This window comes from Ailuropoda melanoleuca, chromosome 3, assembly GCF_002007445.2.
Source record: "Ailuropoda melanoleuca isolate Jingjing chromosome 3, ASM200744v2, whole genome shotgun sequence".
Lineage (NCBI taxonomy): Eukaryota > Metazoa > Chordata > Mammalia > Carnivora > Ursidae > Ailuropoda > Ailuropoda melanoleuca.
Window position 1 is genome coordinate 63,395,276 of NC_048220.1, and position 16,864 is coordinate 63,412,139.

At 36.6% G+C, this 16,864-nt stretch overlaps 1 protein-coding gene across 4 annotated transcripts in view; it reads left to right on the plus strand.

The window, feature by feature from the left end:
- POLR3G (RNA polymerase III subunit G) overlaps window positions 1–16,864 on the plus strand; it is a 100,023-nt gene that overhangs the window by 1,827 nt on the left and 81,332 nt on the right. For 3 of the 4 annotated variants that reach the window (XM_019806498.2, XM_019806509.2, XM_019806505.2), the window contains exon 2: window positions 6,005–6,110. The exons of the other annotated variant lie outside the window; for it this stretch is intronic. The gene's annotated coding sequence lies outside the window, so the exon portion shown is untranslated. The remainder of the gene's footprint in view (window positions 1–6,004; window positions 6,111–16,864) is intronic. 4 annotated transcript variants of the gene reach the window in all.

Sequence of the window (16,864 nt, forward strand, 5' to 3'; positions counted from 1 at the left end):
TGTAGAGATTACTAAAAAACAAAACAAAAAACCAAAACAACAACAACTTTGAATTCATAAAAATTTCTGAGGAACTAATTCTTGTGCTTTAAACTCAAAGCATGATGGAGAACTTCTTAAATGTTCTACCTGATGTGAAGCTAGCACAGAAAACATTAAAAGTATTTAAAATCCTAAAAAGCATTTAAAATCACTGACTGTATGCTCCATGAGGAAAGTGCATGTTGTTCCCTGTTCTATGTGCCTGGCTCATATTTGATGTTCATCAGTGAACATACGTGCAAACATTTTAGATGTTGGAAAAATCAATTTGGTATTGTCTTAAAGGAACATTTCACTATAACCAAATAGAGTTTATTTTTAAAATGCAAAGATAGTTCAAAATACCAATCTGTATTAATTAATCATAATTCTGTGTTAAGGAGATAAGCTCAGTATCTGAAAAGGTGCTGGAGAATATTCAAAGTCCATTTCTAATAAAATGTATATTAATAAAACAGATGTAGAAGGTGCATTTTTAACTTGAACAGCATATTTGAAAAATGCCAGTGTTGGGGCACCTGGGTGGCTCAGTCGGTTAAGAGTCTGTCTTCGGCTCAGGTCATATCCCAGGGTCCTGGGATTGAGCCCCACATTGGGCTCCCTCCTTGGCAGAGAGCCTGCTTCTCCCTCTCCCGCTGCTGCCCCACTGCTTGTTCTCTCTCTGTGTCTGTCTCTCTCTCTCTCTCTGTCAAAAAAAAAAAAAAATGCTAGTGTTTCTTAAAGCTGGTACCTGCAACACTAGAATTTTGTGGGATGTTTATGGTCATTTCATGAAGAATGTGTTTTGTTGGCAAATAATTTGGGGAAATAGATTTTTAAATGTTTAATTAATGTTTCCAGCAGGATATCCTGCTAAGGGAATGACAGGAAAGTTTATATATCACTTCTGCATGGTAGTGAAAATTAGTGACTGGTCTACTCCTTGCTACAAGAGAGACTAGAAAAAGAAATCTCTAGGTGAAAAACTGTGTGCCATGCTAAAACTTAGGGTCAGATCATCTATTCCTAAAGACAGGAGATTTGCAGCTCTACCACAAACACCATTAAATTGTTATCAACACTGTCTCTGAAATTCTAATCAATGATGTAAGAAAACAAGAAAAAGAGGTGATATATAAAATTAACATGACTAATATGATTACCTGGCAAAATCCAAGAGTATCAGACTATTAGAATGGAAAAAAAGAATTCAGTAAAGTAGCTGATTTTCAGAAAAATTTGCAAAATCAACAAGCAATTATAAGCTAAAATAATAACAGCAATATGAAATTCCTACAAGTAAACTTAAAAGGAAATCTGTAGAATCAGTAGGTAGAAAATCACAACATTTTACTAAAGGATGTGAGATTTGAATAAATTGACAAGCTGTTCTAGATGGGAGATTCAGTATTGTAAAAATGTTGATTATACCCTAGATTCATCTGTAAATTTAATCAAAATGAAAATTCTCCATTTAAAAAAAATTTTTTTAAGATTTTATTTATTTGAGAGAGAGAGCAAGCGTGTATATATGAGCTGTGAGGGTGGGAACAGAGGGAAAGGGAAAAGCAGACTCCCCTCTGAGCAGGGAGCCCAACATGGGGCTTGATCCCAGTATCCTGAGATAATGACCTGAGCCAAAGGCAGACGCTTAACAGACTGAGCACCTAGGTGCCCTCATTTTTTTCTTGAACATAATAAAAATTGTTCTAATGATCATCTCAAAAATAATTGCTTAAAAATAAGTTACAAAATGGCAAAGAGGAATAGTAATACAAAAATTGCTCTATAAGATATTAAAATGTATTTGCTACTATTGTAATCAAAATAGTAAATCCAGAGCCAGAGCCAAAAGTAGATAGAATTTGTGGTTTAAGAAGATAGTAGCATTAGTATTTGTTTACTCTTCCTTCCGAATCCTTAATAAAACAATAGTTGAGAAATAATTTCTAATACTAAAGTGATCTGGAGAGCTCCCACAAACAGAGAAGGTATTTCAAAAAATATCTGAAAGATCAAAAGAAACATGGAAGCCTCTTGACAAATGAGACAGATCATCAAAGTGTCAACTCCTTGAGGTGCCTGGGTGGCTCAGTCAGTTAAGTGTCTGCCTTTGGCTCAGGTCATGATCCCAGGGTCCTTGAATCGAGTCCTACATCAGGCTCCCTGCTCAGTGGAGAGTCTGCTTCTCAATCTTTCCCTTGCCCCTGCTCATGCTCACACTGTCTCTCTCTCTCTGAAATAAATACATAACCTTAAAAAAAAAAGTATCAACTCCTTAGAATTTGCAGGTGATTAAAGCTTCACAGAGAGCTGATCTGCCTGACAGAGTCCCAGAGAGACCCTAGGCTTAGAGTTGTCTGGCACAGTAGAGGGTGGAAATGAGAAGACGGCTGAATACAAAACTTAAAAGCTCTTTAGGAAACCACTGCACTTGAATTCTTCCAGATTCCCCTCCCCAGTATTGTCTCTCTTCACATCGGTCTAGAATCCCATTCTTAAAAATGAATGAAGAATCAAAAACTGTCAGAGATAAGAAGAAAGTCAACAGCATGAATGATAAACTAAGGAAAACAACTATCTAGGAAGGCTCAGAGTCAGCTTAGGAAGCAAAATAAACTCATAGTATATTAATAATATTAAGCTTCCTAAGAGGTAGTCAAGAAAATACTGTTTAAGAGAACAGCATACTCTGAAAGAGAAACATTCCAAGAATAATGAAAGACTGTTGAAAATAAACATGATTGACAAAATAAAAAATTTAATAGAATGATGAGGTGATTTAATTGAAATACTCCAGAACTTAGAGCATTCAGACAAAAACATGGAAACACTGAAAAAACATGAAGGATTTATCCAATAGATCCATGATATGACTAATAGGAATTCCAGAAACAGCAACAATGGAGGAAAGGCAGAAAAATATCAAATATATAATTGAAGAAAAATTTCAGGGAACTAAAGGTCAGTACAAGTTCTTAGATTGATAGGACACACATAGTATTAAGCAAACTAAAATGGTAAAAGGAACCACATATCAATAAGACATTTCAGACCATTAAAAATAAAAACATTATCTTCCAGGGGCAAATCTGCTCTCTTATGAAAGAAAATAATTGAACTAGCATCAGATTTCTCATCAGAAATGTTAGACTTTGGAAGATAATAACTTCAAAATTGTAAGGGGACATTATTTTGAACTTAGAATTCCATTCCTTTTCAAGACAAAAACCAAGTGTGAGAATGTAATAAGGATTTCAGAAAGTTCAGTCGTTGTATATACTTCAAGAGTTGTCTTCCAGATTGTGTAATCTAGGGGTATTCTAATATTTATTTCACTCTTATTTTTATATAAATAAGTATAATATAAATATATAAGATTATATACAGCATAATGTATAATTATATATATAATTTTAAGAGTACAATGTATACATATATTTACCACAATTAAAAAGAAAACCCCCCCCCTTGGGGCGCCTGGGTGGCTCAGTCGTTAAGCGTCTGCCTTCAGCTCAGGGCGTGATCCCGGCGTTGTGGGATCGAGCCCCACATCAGGCTCTTCCGCTATGAGCCTGCTTCTCCCTCTCCCACTCCCCCTGCTTGTGTTCCCTCTCTCGCTGGCTGTCTCTATCTCTGTCAAATAAATAAATAAAATCTTAAAAAAAAAAAAAAGAAAAGAAAAACCCTCGCAATGAAAACAAATATGATAATAAAACCAATGAAGAACAGAAATGTCAAGGTTAAAAAAAAAATTAAAGACAGGGGCACCTGGGTGGCTCAGTCAGCTGAGCATCTGACTCTTGATTTCAGCTCAGGTCATGATCTTGGGGTTGTGGGATTGAGCCCTGCATCAGGCTCTGGCCTCTGGCTTGAGATTCTCTCCCTCTGCCCACCCCCCCCAAATAAATAAATAAATAAATAAATACATCTTTAAAAAAATAAATGAAAGCAAATAATGAAGTAGGAAAAATATTTGCAAAATACTTGGAGGATAAGGGATTATTATTTTTCATAATATAACGAACCTGTTTATTGCGCAGACCTTGACCTGTTCCAAATGGAAAAAAGCTCATTCTCTTTTTCTCCAGTCACTGCTTTCAAGTGTATTTTATCAAATTTCTCTTTCCTGTTGCTTTATGTTTGGGACATATCTTACAGCTTTCTTTTCAGTCATTTTCTTGATTTCTTTTCATGTTGATTATAGGACTAAGTCCCATTTTTATAGTTATGGTTTTCTTTCTGGTATTAAAATGTCCAATCTTGGAGCACGTGGATGGCTAAGTTGCTTGGAGCACTGCGACTTTGGCTCAGGTCATGATCTCAGGATCCTGGGATAGAGCCCCAAGTATGGCTCCCTGCCAAGTGAGCGGGGAGTCTGCTTCTCCCTCTCCCTCTGCTCCTCCCCACACTCATGATGTGTCTCTCTTTCTCTCTTTCTCAAATAAATGAATAAAATCTTTAAAAAAAAAGTAATTAAGGTTAAATGAAATCTTAAGAGGGGGGGCTCTAATTCAACAGGAGTGGTGTCTTTATAAGAAGTAGAAACACCAAAGGATATGCACCCACAAAATAAAGGCTGTATGAGAGCAGAGGAAGAAGGCAGCTATCTGCAAGCCAAGGAGAGGGCTCCAGAAAAACCCAGGTGGCACCTTGTTTTTGAACTTCCAGCCTCCAAAACTGTGAGAAAACAAATTCCTGTTGTTTACCCACCAAGTCTGTGGTATTTTGTTATGGCAGACCTAGAAGACTAATACAATAAGTAAAGATTGACAGATTCTACCGTATGACAGTGGAACATTTCTCTATAGCAGAAGACTACATTAAGTAAAGTAAACATACAAACAAAAGCATGGAGTTTGAGTTAAGATAACAGTATTAAAAATGGTATAATAATTGATTGTGATGGAGAGCTGTATCTTCATACGTTTCTTTTTTTTTTTTTCACTGAGTCACACTTTATTACACATCAGAAGAAAACCCTAGTAGATTTCTAGGGTTGCCATAACAAATGACCACAAACCAAGTGACTACTTAGCAATATATTTTCAACATCTGTAGAATATGTTTGGCATCCATTGATTGTGTTCACCCCTTAGAATTGGTCACATTTTCCTGATACTTTGTATATTGAGTCATTTGGAATTATATTTAGACATTGTGAATGTTATGTTGTGTTCTCGGTCCTGGTATATGCCTCTTGAGATGTTACTTTGCTGTAGAAGGCAATCGACCTGGTTTGAGTCGGTCAGCCTATATGTCTAGTTGAGATTCTGTGTATGAGATCAAGTAGCTCTGTTGTTTATATGTGTGCCGTATATGCTCAAGGATTAGGCTGGGACACCTGCAGAGACCCACATAGAATTAGGACCCCTTTTCTGGTTCTCTCCTCTGGAATTCCCTCCCACACTCGTTTCCTGTATCCACTGGCCAGAGGTATATGGTTTCTATTACTACTGCCAGGCCAACTCAGGAGAAAAAAATCCATGAGAGCCAAGAAATGGGAAACTCACCCTCATGCATATGTATCTGGTTTCTTTTTTAAGTATTTTTGATCTTTGCTCATGGTGTAAGTCTTATAATCATGTGTTTAATGTTTTCGTGTTTATATGACATATGTGGTCATTATAGTATCTGCACTGTTGGTTATTACAACATCAGGATTCTCAATTTCAACAGAAATTAAGTTTATGAATGTTCTGAAAGTTTACATTTTTTCACTCATACATAGCTGATCTTACTCTCGGAACTATTTTATGAATGATTTATTATTTATTTATTATTTATTATTATTTGTTTCACACACATTTGTAAAACTCGAAGTCTAAACTACTATGAAGGAAAACTACAATGAAGGAAGACTTCCATTACCATCAGATTCATATGAAAATTACAAAAATAAAGTGAAAACATTTTAAATTGAAATTTGGTGAAAAAGTTCCGGTTCTGCTCTGGTGAAACCTGTTGCTCTTGCTAATTACAGCTAAAATCTTTGGGAAAAACAGACAACTCTCTGAGGACTGTGAAAAGTGAACAAAAGCAGGCCAATTATGGAGCGCCAGAACTTGGGAGATGCATCCTGCTAGAGGGTGAGTTCCCCATTTCTTTTCTCTCATGAAGTAATAATAGAAATCACATCATTCTAGTCAGAGGAAACAGGGGAAGGGGACTTTGAGGGTCAGAAGGAAACTGTGACACAGGCTACAACTTGGATGAACCTTGAGGACAAGGTTCTCAGTGAAATGAGCCAGTCACGAAAGGACAAATACTGAATGATTCCACGTATATGAGGTCCCTGGAGTCGTCAGATTCAGAGACAGAAAGTAGGCTGGTGGTCGCCAGGGGCTGGGGGAGGGACAGTGGGACATGGGGACAGGGTTTCACCTACACAAGATGAAAAGAGTTCTGGAGATGGACATTCATACATTTCTGAAGTAACACCACACAGCACACATTTTCTGGTCCCAAGGGAGAAAATGTAATTTTGTCACAGGGTGTCACCAGTCTAATCTAATGGTCTAAGTTATCATCACCAATTGGAGTATTACCAGATAGTATATGTCTGCTTATATAATTCAATATGAAGTACTCAATCTGACCTTCGATCTTTTAGCCAAAAATATTTAACTTGAATTTAATTAAATCTTAATATCTGATTTCTCATGTATAGGAAATGTAGGAGATAGGGAAACCAGTTCCAAAAAATTTTTTAAAAAGACACTATGGGGAAACAATCAGACAAATCCAGAAAGTAACACATTCTATAGGACAACTGGCCATTCTCTTCAATATGTCAGTGCATGAAAAAAGGGATTGACCTGGATTAAAAGGGACTTAAAATACAATACACCCAGATAGAATGTCTTGTCCTGGATTAAGGCATGGTTTGGACAAAGTAGCTGTAAAAGGCATTATGGAGACATTAACAATTTGAAAGTCTCCATTCAAATTGAAGAATTTGAATATGGACAGGGAATTAGATGTTATGAAGAAATCACTATTAATTTCATCAGGCATTTTAATAATATTTTATCCATTTATGAAAATATTCTCCTTTTTAGAGATGCAAACTAAAGTGTTTGAGGTGAAATATTCAAAATTTCTGTAAATGTCTATAATTTACTTTAGTCATTCAAAATGTCTGTAATTTACTTTAGTCAGCATATAAAAATCAGTTTAAAAACTTAAAAGGTACAATGATCAGTTCTATGTAGAAAAGAAGAGAGGGCAATGAGATAGCAGCTGATCATGGGTTGAGTACTATAGCATTAAGAAGGTCTATGATAAAGTGACTTTTGAGCTGTGATATTAAATGACTGCCACTGTGTCAGTTTAGATCCTCTGAATTGGAGATGACAAGGTAGGATCAGTCATGAAAGAGACTAGGAAACATCTGTGAAGAATAAAGGTGTGGTAAGCAGAAGACAGGAGAGTCTTCAAACTGCAATACAGTCCTGACGACCTGGGAAAGGAAAGCAGGAAAGAAGGAGGACTGGGTAGGAAGAGCTTCAGAGTACAATGTAGCTGCAAGAAAATCTTAGGCCAATGAGGAGACCCAGAACAAAAATGTCCCTCTTGTGAGGAGTCCTGTGTTAGGCAGGAATAACTGAACTCTAGTATCTGTTCTGTACTCAGTCGTCACCTAGATTCAGCCCAGGGTAAACGTGGCCTCAGTGTGAGTAGATCTAAAAATATGGCAGCTGAAAGGCATTAACTATACTTCTCACAGAGGAAGAACTGACCAGTATAACTTCCTTATTGTTGCACAAGCCTTGCAAAAGTCTGAAGGGAGAGTATGCCAGAAAAAGGAAATGGCAAAGCAAAGGCCCTGAGTTAGGAACAAGGTTGGCATAATCAAGGAAAGGAAAGAAATCAGTAAGTTTGAAGTATAATGAGAGTGGCAGAATGGTCCAAGAAGTCGGACTGATAAGTACTGTCCTAATTATATAGAATGTAGTAGTTCATGATGAGGGTTAAATTTTATTTCAAGTGTAATGGAAATCCATCAGCAGGTTTTAAGCAGTGAATTATTGTGATGTTATTTCGGTTTTAGAACCAAACTTCCTGAAACATTAATCTATATTCACAGCATCCATTTCCTCATATCTCATTTTCTCTCAACCCACAGCAAATCTGACTTACATTCACCTCTCTACTGGAAGTGCTTTTACTAGGTCACCAAAGACTTCTTAATTGCTCAGTTCAATTGCTTCTCTTTAGTTCTCATCCTGTCATCCCTTGGGTTGCATTCGCGTGTTGGCCACTTCTTAAAATTGCTCTCATGGCTGCTTTTTACTACTCCTTCATAGTTTCCTTTGATGGCTTTTCTTTATCTCCTCCCCAATTGTTTGTTTGTTTTCAGAATGATGTTCTTAATAGTTTCATACTATTCCTAAGCACTCTCACCTCCTAAATTTCAGCAATCACCTACATAATGATGACTCCAAAGCTGCGCAAAATTTTTTCCACTTACCCTCTACTCGCAGTCTTCAAACCTAGATTTCCACTTGTGTCATGCATTTCCATCATAATGGAAAAGAATATACCAGAACAAAAATAATTATCTTCTTCTAAAATACTTATGTATTCTCCATCCTGGATAAAGGCATCACCAGTCACCCAGTTTGTTTAACTCCTTGGAATAATATTAAACTCCTCATTATTGTCACAGCATAATTTTCAAAATTTAAATATATGAATATTATACAAATATAGAATGAATATGTTTTTAAGATCTATTTAACTTTTTTTCAGAAGAAGAGAGGTGGAGGGAGGGGCAGAGGGAGCAAGAGAATCTTTTTTTTTTTTTTTAAAGATTTTATTTATTTATTCGACAGAGATAGAGACAGCCAGCGAGAGAGGGAAACACAAGCAGGGGGAGTGGGAGAGGAAGAAGCAGGCTCCTAGCGGAGGAGCCTGATGTGGGGCTCGATCCCACAATGCTGGGATCACGCCCTGAGCTGAAGGCAGACGCTTAACCGCTGTGCCACCCAGGCGCCCCGGAGCAAGAGAATCTTAAGCATGCTTCATGCCAAGTACATAGCCCAACGTGGGCCTCAATCTAACATCCTGAGATTGTAACCTGAGCCGAAATCAAGAGTTGGGCACTTAACCGACTCAGCCACCCAGGCACCCCTAAGATCTATTTAACTTTTTAATGAGGAAACTAGGAGGTGATAAAGCTGGTTCACAGAAAAAATAGAAAAACTCAGTATACCCAGGCAGTCACAAAAAGCATGCTGAAAAAAGTTGGCTAAATTACAATGTCATACAAGTAAATGCCCTGCAAGTCAAAATAAACTGTAGCCTTTGGAGTTGCATTCTCTACCAAACAGGAAGGTTTTGTATTTCTAGAGGGCAAAAATCTACAAGTTAACATATTACACAGTCTTAGCTCTAATCAGTAGCAACTAACAAAGGTAAACTTCCTAGAGAACTAAATTCTCACTGGGTAGAACTATTAAGCAATATTCCAGAATAACATACAGCCATCCTTTGGCATTATTTCCAAGTTTTGGATAGGTTTTCTTAAACTTTTATATGATCCCACATCACCATCATGTGGTGATGGAGCTATATTTTAAAGACAAATTTGCCTGATTCCTATGCCTGTTTTTCCCTACGAAAAATGTGAATGGTAGGCAAATTCAAGTAGTGCACAGAAAATGAGCAGGAGTAAGGTTTGAGAAAGGCTTCTGTTTTTCAAACTTAGTAAATCACAATGATTAAGAGAGTATGACATTGGAGAAAGGATAGAAAAATATATCAATAGAATAGACCTACTCCTACAGTAAGCTGATTCATTATAAAGACACCAATACAAGTCAATGAAAAAAGACCTTGCGATAAATGGTGCTGTAACAACCAGACATCACACAAAAAAGAAATGGACATGATCCCTATCTCTCACCAACAAAAATTAACTTGAGATGGATAATGGATTTCTTTGTGAAAGAAAAACTTATAAAGTTTCTAAAAGAAAATGTAGTATATCTCCATGAGTTTGAGGCCGATAAGATTTCTTAAGCAGGACTTAAAAAGCGTTAATCATAAAAATAAAAACTGATAAATTTACTTCTTCAGAATTAAAAATTTCTGCTCATCAAAGACACCATTCGAACAGTAAAAAGTCAAGCCATGGAGGGGAAGAAAACATTTACAATATGTATATCTGATAAAACATTACAAATCAATTATAAAAAAACTGAAAGCCCAATAAGAACATTGGATAAAAGATTCAAATAAGGAATTTGCAAAAATGGATATCTAAATGGCCAATAAGCATATGAAAAGATGCTCAACATCATTTGTTATCAGGAAAATACAAGGTAAAACCACAATGAATATTATTGCAAATACACCAAAATGGCTAATATTACAATAAATAAAACATTTTAAAAAAGACTAATAATATCACATTGTGGCAAAGGATATGGACCAACAGTCAAAGACTGCTGATAGGAATGTAAAATAATAGATCCACTTTGTAAGATTGTCTCCACTAATGTTAAAACATTCACTTACCTTATGACACAGCAATTTCACTCCTAGATATATATCCAAGAGTAGTGGTATATGTTCCCCCAGAAAACTTTCACAAGAATGTTGGTTTCAGCGTTATTCATAATAATCCCATACTGGAAACACCCCAAATTTCCATTAACATGTAAAAGGACAACCAGAGGTATACTCATATAAAGGAATACTACCAGTGATAAAGAAAAAAACCACACATAACTAAGGGTAACATCAACGATAAGATTGATACTCATGGATATTGTTTTCAGTGAAATAAGTCAGATACAAAAGAGTACATACAAATGAGTATGTTGTACATGATTCCATCTATATAAAGTTCAACAACTGGCATATCTAATCAATGTTTATAGTTCTCAGAATCGTGGTTACCTCTGGGTAGGCAGGAATGGGGTAGTAGTGGTGGTTTATACTGAAAAAGAACATAAAAGAACTTTAGAGGGTGTTAGAAATGCTCTATACCTTGATCTGCATGATGGTTTCAAGGGTTTATGCACACATAAAAATTATCTAACTGTACTTAAAATGATTGTACTTTCTGCGTTTTGCTAGGTAGGTTATCCATCAAAAATATTAATTTCTCACAAGGACTTTGTAATTTTTGCACAGTTAAGGAAAATAGTCTAGATTGTAAAAGGTAAATGAATGATGAAGCAGTGAGAATTAACTTCACTTTGAAGAAATCTGTGAAGACAAGCATAAAATTGAGGAATTAATAAAGATATCAACAAGTAAAAGAAGTTTGTTTTTAAAATTCTTTTAGAATAGGGAAAGCTTTATTAGGGGAAAAGAAGCCAGTGGAGAGGTACAGGTTGAAGAGGGGAGTGAAGGAAGAGAAGAGAAAGTTGATAAAGACGTCTTGGAGTAAAAAATGGAGAATTATCTAAGAGAATAAGAAACTAAAGGACTGTAAAATAGAAGATAATTTAGGGATTTTCACAGACCTTATCTCCGTCTCCTTAGGAAAATATAAAGTAAGGATATCCACTAGAAGAGGAGCTGTGGGGAAGGGATAACAAGAGGTAGAGTAGAGGCTTGATGAAGCCAATTAACTGTTTCATTTACTTTGACATCTGGGCAACTTACTTTACTTCTTGAGTTTCCTCATCCCTGTGATAGGGATTCCACGCACCTTACAGAGTTGCTAAGAAGATTAAATAAGCTAATGTATATAAAGTACTCACATAAGACAATTGATGAATGCTAGTTCCCCTTTAAAAAGAACTAGAGTTGCTGAAAATTACCCTTCACAAATAGCTTGAAAAATAGAATAATCTGGAGTCAGAATAAAAGACCCAGTGGAGGTTAAGGAACCTAGGCACTTCCTTAACATCTGTGGGGGCTAGTGCAAATGAGGCCTCATATAGCTTATGTATAAATATTTTAAATTCATACATCAAGCTAATAAGCTATTAAATAAAATATGTTCTATCCTCCTACTTTGACAAATACGGCTTCATAATGACCTGAAGTCTAGGTTTGAAATTAGAATTCTGATTCCTTGGTGTTCCACACTAAATTCTGGTAACGTGGGAAGAGCCAGACCAAGTTGGCCTTTTCTTTCTTCTTGCACTTCTGTCCCACACTAGGAGGGGCCTCCGGTGTACATGGGTGGATACTCCAGCCTGAAAATCCAAGCTCCATTCTCACCTTTGGCAAATAGCAGCCATTTGGCCACCATTATGCTTGGGCTGTGCTTTCCAATGGCATTGTCCTTGCATTCAGCTCAAAATACTTTTTATGTCAAAGAGGCATATTTTGAGGTAGACCATTTTGCTACCCTTCAGGTGGTTGTATCTCCTAAGGTGCCTGGGACTCTTCACCTCATGTGGAATGTAGCATAAAAGGGCCAGAATGTGTTCCAAAGCATGGGGCTCTCAGCAGAGGCCTCTTGTGCCCAGAGCTGAAGGACCTTACAGTGAGTCACATTTAGGTCTAAGATTACGCGCACTTCGTGCTTTGAGCAATGAATACAGGTAGACTGCAGTACTGTTGACTAGAAAGAGCAAAATACTCAAGACAGAAATATGCTGAAAAATATAATGAAAATGAAGTAGAATCTATAAGTCCGTATGAAGAGGCTGCTTTCCACTTAAAAAGTAAGCAACCTAGCATTTGAATTATTTTGATGGGTTGAAAGCTTTCTTATGAAGCATTGCATAAAATTGAAAATGATTTATTAATCTCAGATCTATTCTTCAAATCAAAATATTCAGTAACCAGCCATGGTCTGGTAACCAGCTTTTGTGAGCTTTGGTTAGAGATGAAATTTCATAACCTCTTTGTCTGGCTTTACATTTCTTAAAACCAAACAAGTTATATTTAGATATTCATGTTTATAGATTCATAGGATGTCTTTGAATCCAAATGGTGTTCTTATCACAGCAGTCAAAAACAAAGGATTTTGTATTTTTTTTTTATGAATTCTCATTAGTAATGAGGCACTAAATATCCTCCTGAATACAAGATAGAGGTGAAACTTAATAGGGTTATATTTAGCTACCACCTACGTACTATAGGCAGGCAACATCAAGAGCAAGAGGGAAGTAATTGTTCTTCTAGTTTAATAAATCATAACGTTCCTGAAAAATACTCCCTCCTCCCCAAATTGGGGCATCTAATTATATGAAGTGATTACTGTGGCAACAGTTTAGATATGAAGAAAAGAGAGGGAAAAAGAGGGGGGAGGGGGAAGAAGGAGATCCAGAGGGAGGGAGAATAAATTAGGCTATTAAACAAATATAAAAGAGTATTTTGACTAAAGAGCAAAATGTGGGAACTCTGACTAGAAGAGAAAGGAAACACTGAAAAAGTTATATTTAGGGCTCAAACCAGTCAATATCTGAACGTTAAAGTAAAGGTAAACTTTGTGAATGTAGATAAAAGAAACTAAGAATCACAACAGTAGCTTTCATAGGATGGGTGAGGAAATACATGTTTATTTCTAAATTAAATAATAAACTGCAAGTGAAAATTTGATAGACTATAAAATACTGTGTACCATAAGAAAGTTAAAGATTACATGTGTTGTATGTTATGTTATATAATGTAATATTAATGTATTATATGATATATATTATAATATCTAATGCATAATATGTTTCTGTATTATAACAGACCTAAAATACAGTTGACCATTAAATAACACAGGTTTGAACTGTGGGGGTCCACTTATATGTGGGTTTTTAAAAAATAAATACCATAAATGTATTTTCTCTTCCTTATGGTTTTTTAATAACATTTTCTTTTCTCTAGCTTACTTTATTATAAGAATACAATATATAATACATATAACATATAAAATATGTGTTAATAGATTGTTTATGTCAGTAAGGCTTCTGATCAACAGAAGGTCAACTTAACGATTAGGAATTAAGTTTTGTGAGAGTCAAAAATTCTGTGTTGATTTTCAACAGCACAGCAATGGGAGGGATGGCAGTGCCCCTAACTCCATTGTTGTTCAGGCATCAACTATACATGAGAAGACAGCTCACATAAAAAGATCTACAAATAGTTTGTAAAGATATGACTTATTCAACTTCTTTAAAAAATAAGGAAAATGCTAAAATAAACTGTAGTGAGATACCAGTCTTCACTTCCTGGATTTGCAAAGATCTAAGTTTGGAATTACAAACTTACTATGGAGAATTAGCAGGAAAAGTCTTCCTTAAACATTGTTTCTAGTTAGGTCATTTAGGGAACCTTTTTGGAGAGCCTTGGAGATCATATGTATCAAAATTTAAAATACACTTTGCAGGCACCCGGGTGGCTCAGTCGATAAGTTAGGTCATTTAGGGAACCTTTTTGGAGAGCCTTGGAGATCATATGTATCAAAATTTAAAATACACTTTGCAGGCACCCGGGTGGCTCAGTCGATAAGCGTCTGCCTTTGGCTCAGGGCATGATCCCAGAGTCCTGGGATCGAGCCCCACATCAGGCTCCTCCGCTGGGAGCCTGCTTCTTCCTCTCCCACTCCCCCTGCCTGTGTTCCCTCTCTCGCTGGCTGTCTCTCTCTGTCAAATAAATAAATAAAATCTTAAAAAAGGCAAAAAAAAAAAAATACACTTTGAGCCAGCACTTATACTTCCTGGAAATTGTTCTGTAGATATACTTGTACATAAAGTATGTGCAAAGCTGTTCATTACAGCTTATGAAAAAAAGATTGGTTCACATGGAATCACTGTGAAGAGTAAAATTTGAGCTTTTTAACCCTCAATCGCAGCTGGCCCATGGTAGAGCTGCTTTTGTGAACCGAGCAGTCCCCACAGAGTGCTCATGCAAACTGGTTGTGTGTTCTAGGATTAATGCTGTCACCTCCTTGGTGGACAACAAGAAGGCTCAGCTGGTAGTAATTGCACATGGTGTGGATCCCATTGAGTTGGTTGTCTTCCTGCCTGCCCTGTGTTGTAAGATGGGGGTTCCCTACTTCATTATCAAGGGGGAAGGCCAGGCTGTGGCGTCTGGTCCACAACAAGACCTGCACCACTATCACCTTCACACAGGTTAACTCAGAGGACAAAAGAGCTCTGGCTAAGGTGGCGAAAGCTAGCAATTACAATGACAAATATGATGCGATCCATTGTCACTGGGGAGGCAACATCCTGGGTCCAAAATAGGTGGTTTGCATTCCCAAGTTGGAGGAGGCAAAGGCCAAAGAACAGGCCACCAAACAGATCTAAGAGTATGCTGTTGAATTTTCTGTACATAAAAGTAATAAAAAGTTCTCTTTCAAAAAAGAAAAAGAAAGGAAAAAGATTGGGAAAAATACTAACTGTCCATGAACAGAAGACAGGTTAAATATATTAACTTACATCCATAGCATGGAATCATTATAAACCGTTAAAAAGAATAAGACAGATCTGTAGATATTTATATGTAATATTTTTGGAATATATCATTAAGTGAGATCAAAGAAAATTCAGACCAGTATAGATAACACACTACCAGTTTAAAGTAATATTAATAGTAAGAGATTGCAGCCACTTCACAATGTTGATCCTCTTCAGCCAAAAACTACCAGAAATACCTGTAGTTGAACAAGTTGAGTTATTTTATTTTTGTGGTTCCCCCCCCCTTCAAACATCATGAGGTAACTCTCTTAGAGAGTGTGAGAAAGGACTTTGCTTTGGTTATGATTTTGAGGGTTCCAAGGAAGTGGGGGCAACTATGTGATTGGAAATCTTAACAAATTTTGTCTATAGGGAGGGCAGCCTATGAGAAGATAAAGCTATAATTACATGAAGTCTAGTCTCCCCACCTGGTCTTTGCTGGCATGGATGAGGGTGGGGCCATAGTTTCTTCTAAAGTAAATTGGTTCTTTTCTAAAAGTTTTCTGTTTTACTAGGCTTCCCTTTTTCTGGTGCTTTGGCTCAAGGAAGCAGCTTTTGCTTGGCCTTTTTCTATAGGTGCCCATTGGTATTTCCAGGCCTGCTGGCTTCTCCAGCACCGATTCTGGTATATGTTCGGCAAAAAGAAAACCCAAGGAACTCATCACCATGTTGTTTATTGGATCCTGAAATCCTTAGCTATAAATTGGAAAAGTACATCTATCTGCTCCGTCTTGCTGAAAGTGGAAATCCCCTGGATATATTTTTGCACTGTTTCAGTTTTTTTGCCTTAAGCGGGAATCATCCATTCAAACAATACATACAGAGATACATACTTGACCTTTTCAGAACTGATAATTGCAAAATCCCTATGAAGAAAATAAAGGAGAACAAAGGGATAGAGGGTAGCTGAAGTAAAGCTACTTGGTTCAGGTGGTCAGGAAAAACCTCTGACACTTGAGCTGGAATCAGAAGCCAGTCTTGTGAAGAACTGAATGAGAGAAGAGGAAGAGTAAATGCAAAAGACCTGAAATAGGAACAAGCTTGACATAATCCAGGAGCAGAGAGAGTTCTAGAATCGGTGGAGTGCTTTAGCTATATCATCTTACTGTCATAATGAAAAGAATTAGCCAACATTCATAATGGAAGTATGCTTACTCATCGGTTGAAACCATAGGTTGAATACAGATTCAAAAGTTTGGCAAAAATCAATGAAAGAATTCTGCAAGAACTGATAGGCTATGTGGAATATACAATAAGGAATATTGTCTATATTATTATTATTTACAAGTTTGTGCAACATATCCTTTATATTATTAAAATTTATTTTAAAATGTATGTATAGTATAAATGTATGTATGGGTCAAAGAAAAGTGAAGTCTAGGAATAAGTTTAAGAGTCATCAGTATTGGGGCACCTGGGTGGCTCAGCCATTAAGTGTCTGCCTTCGGCTCAGGTCATGATCCCAGGGTCCTGGGATC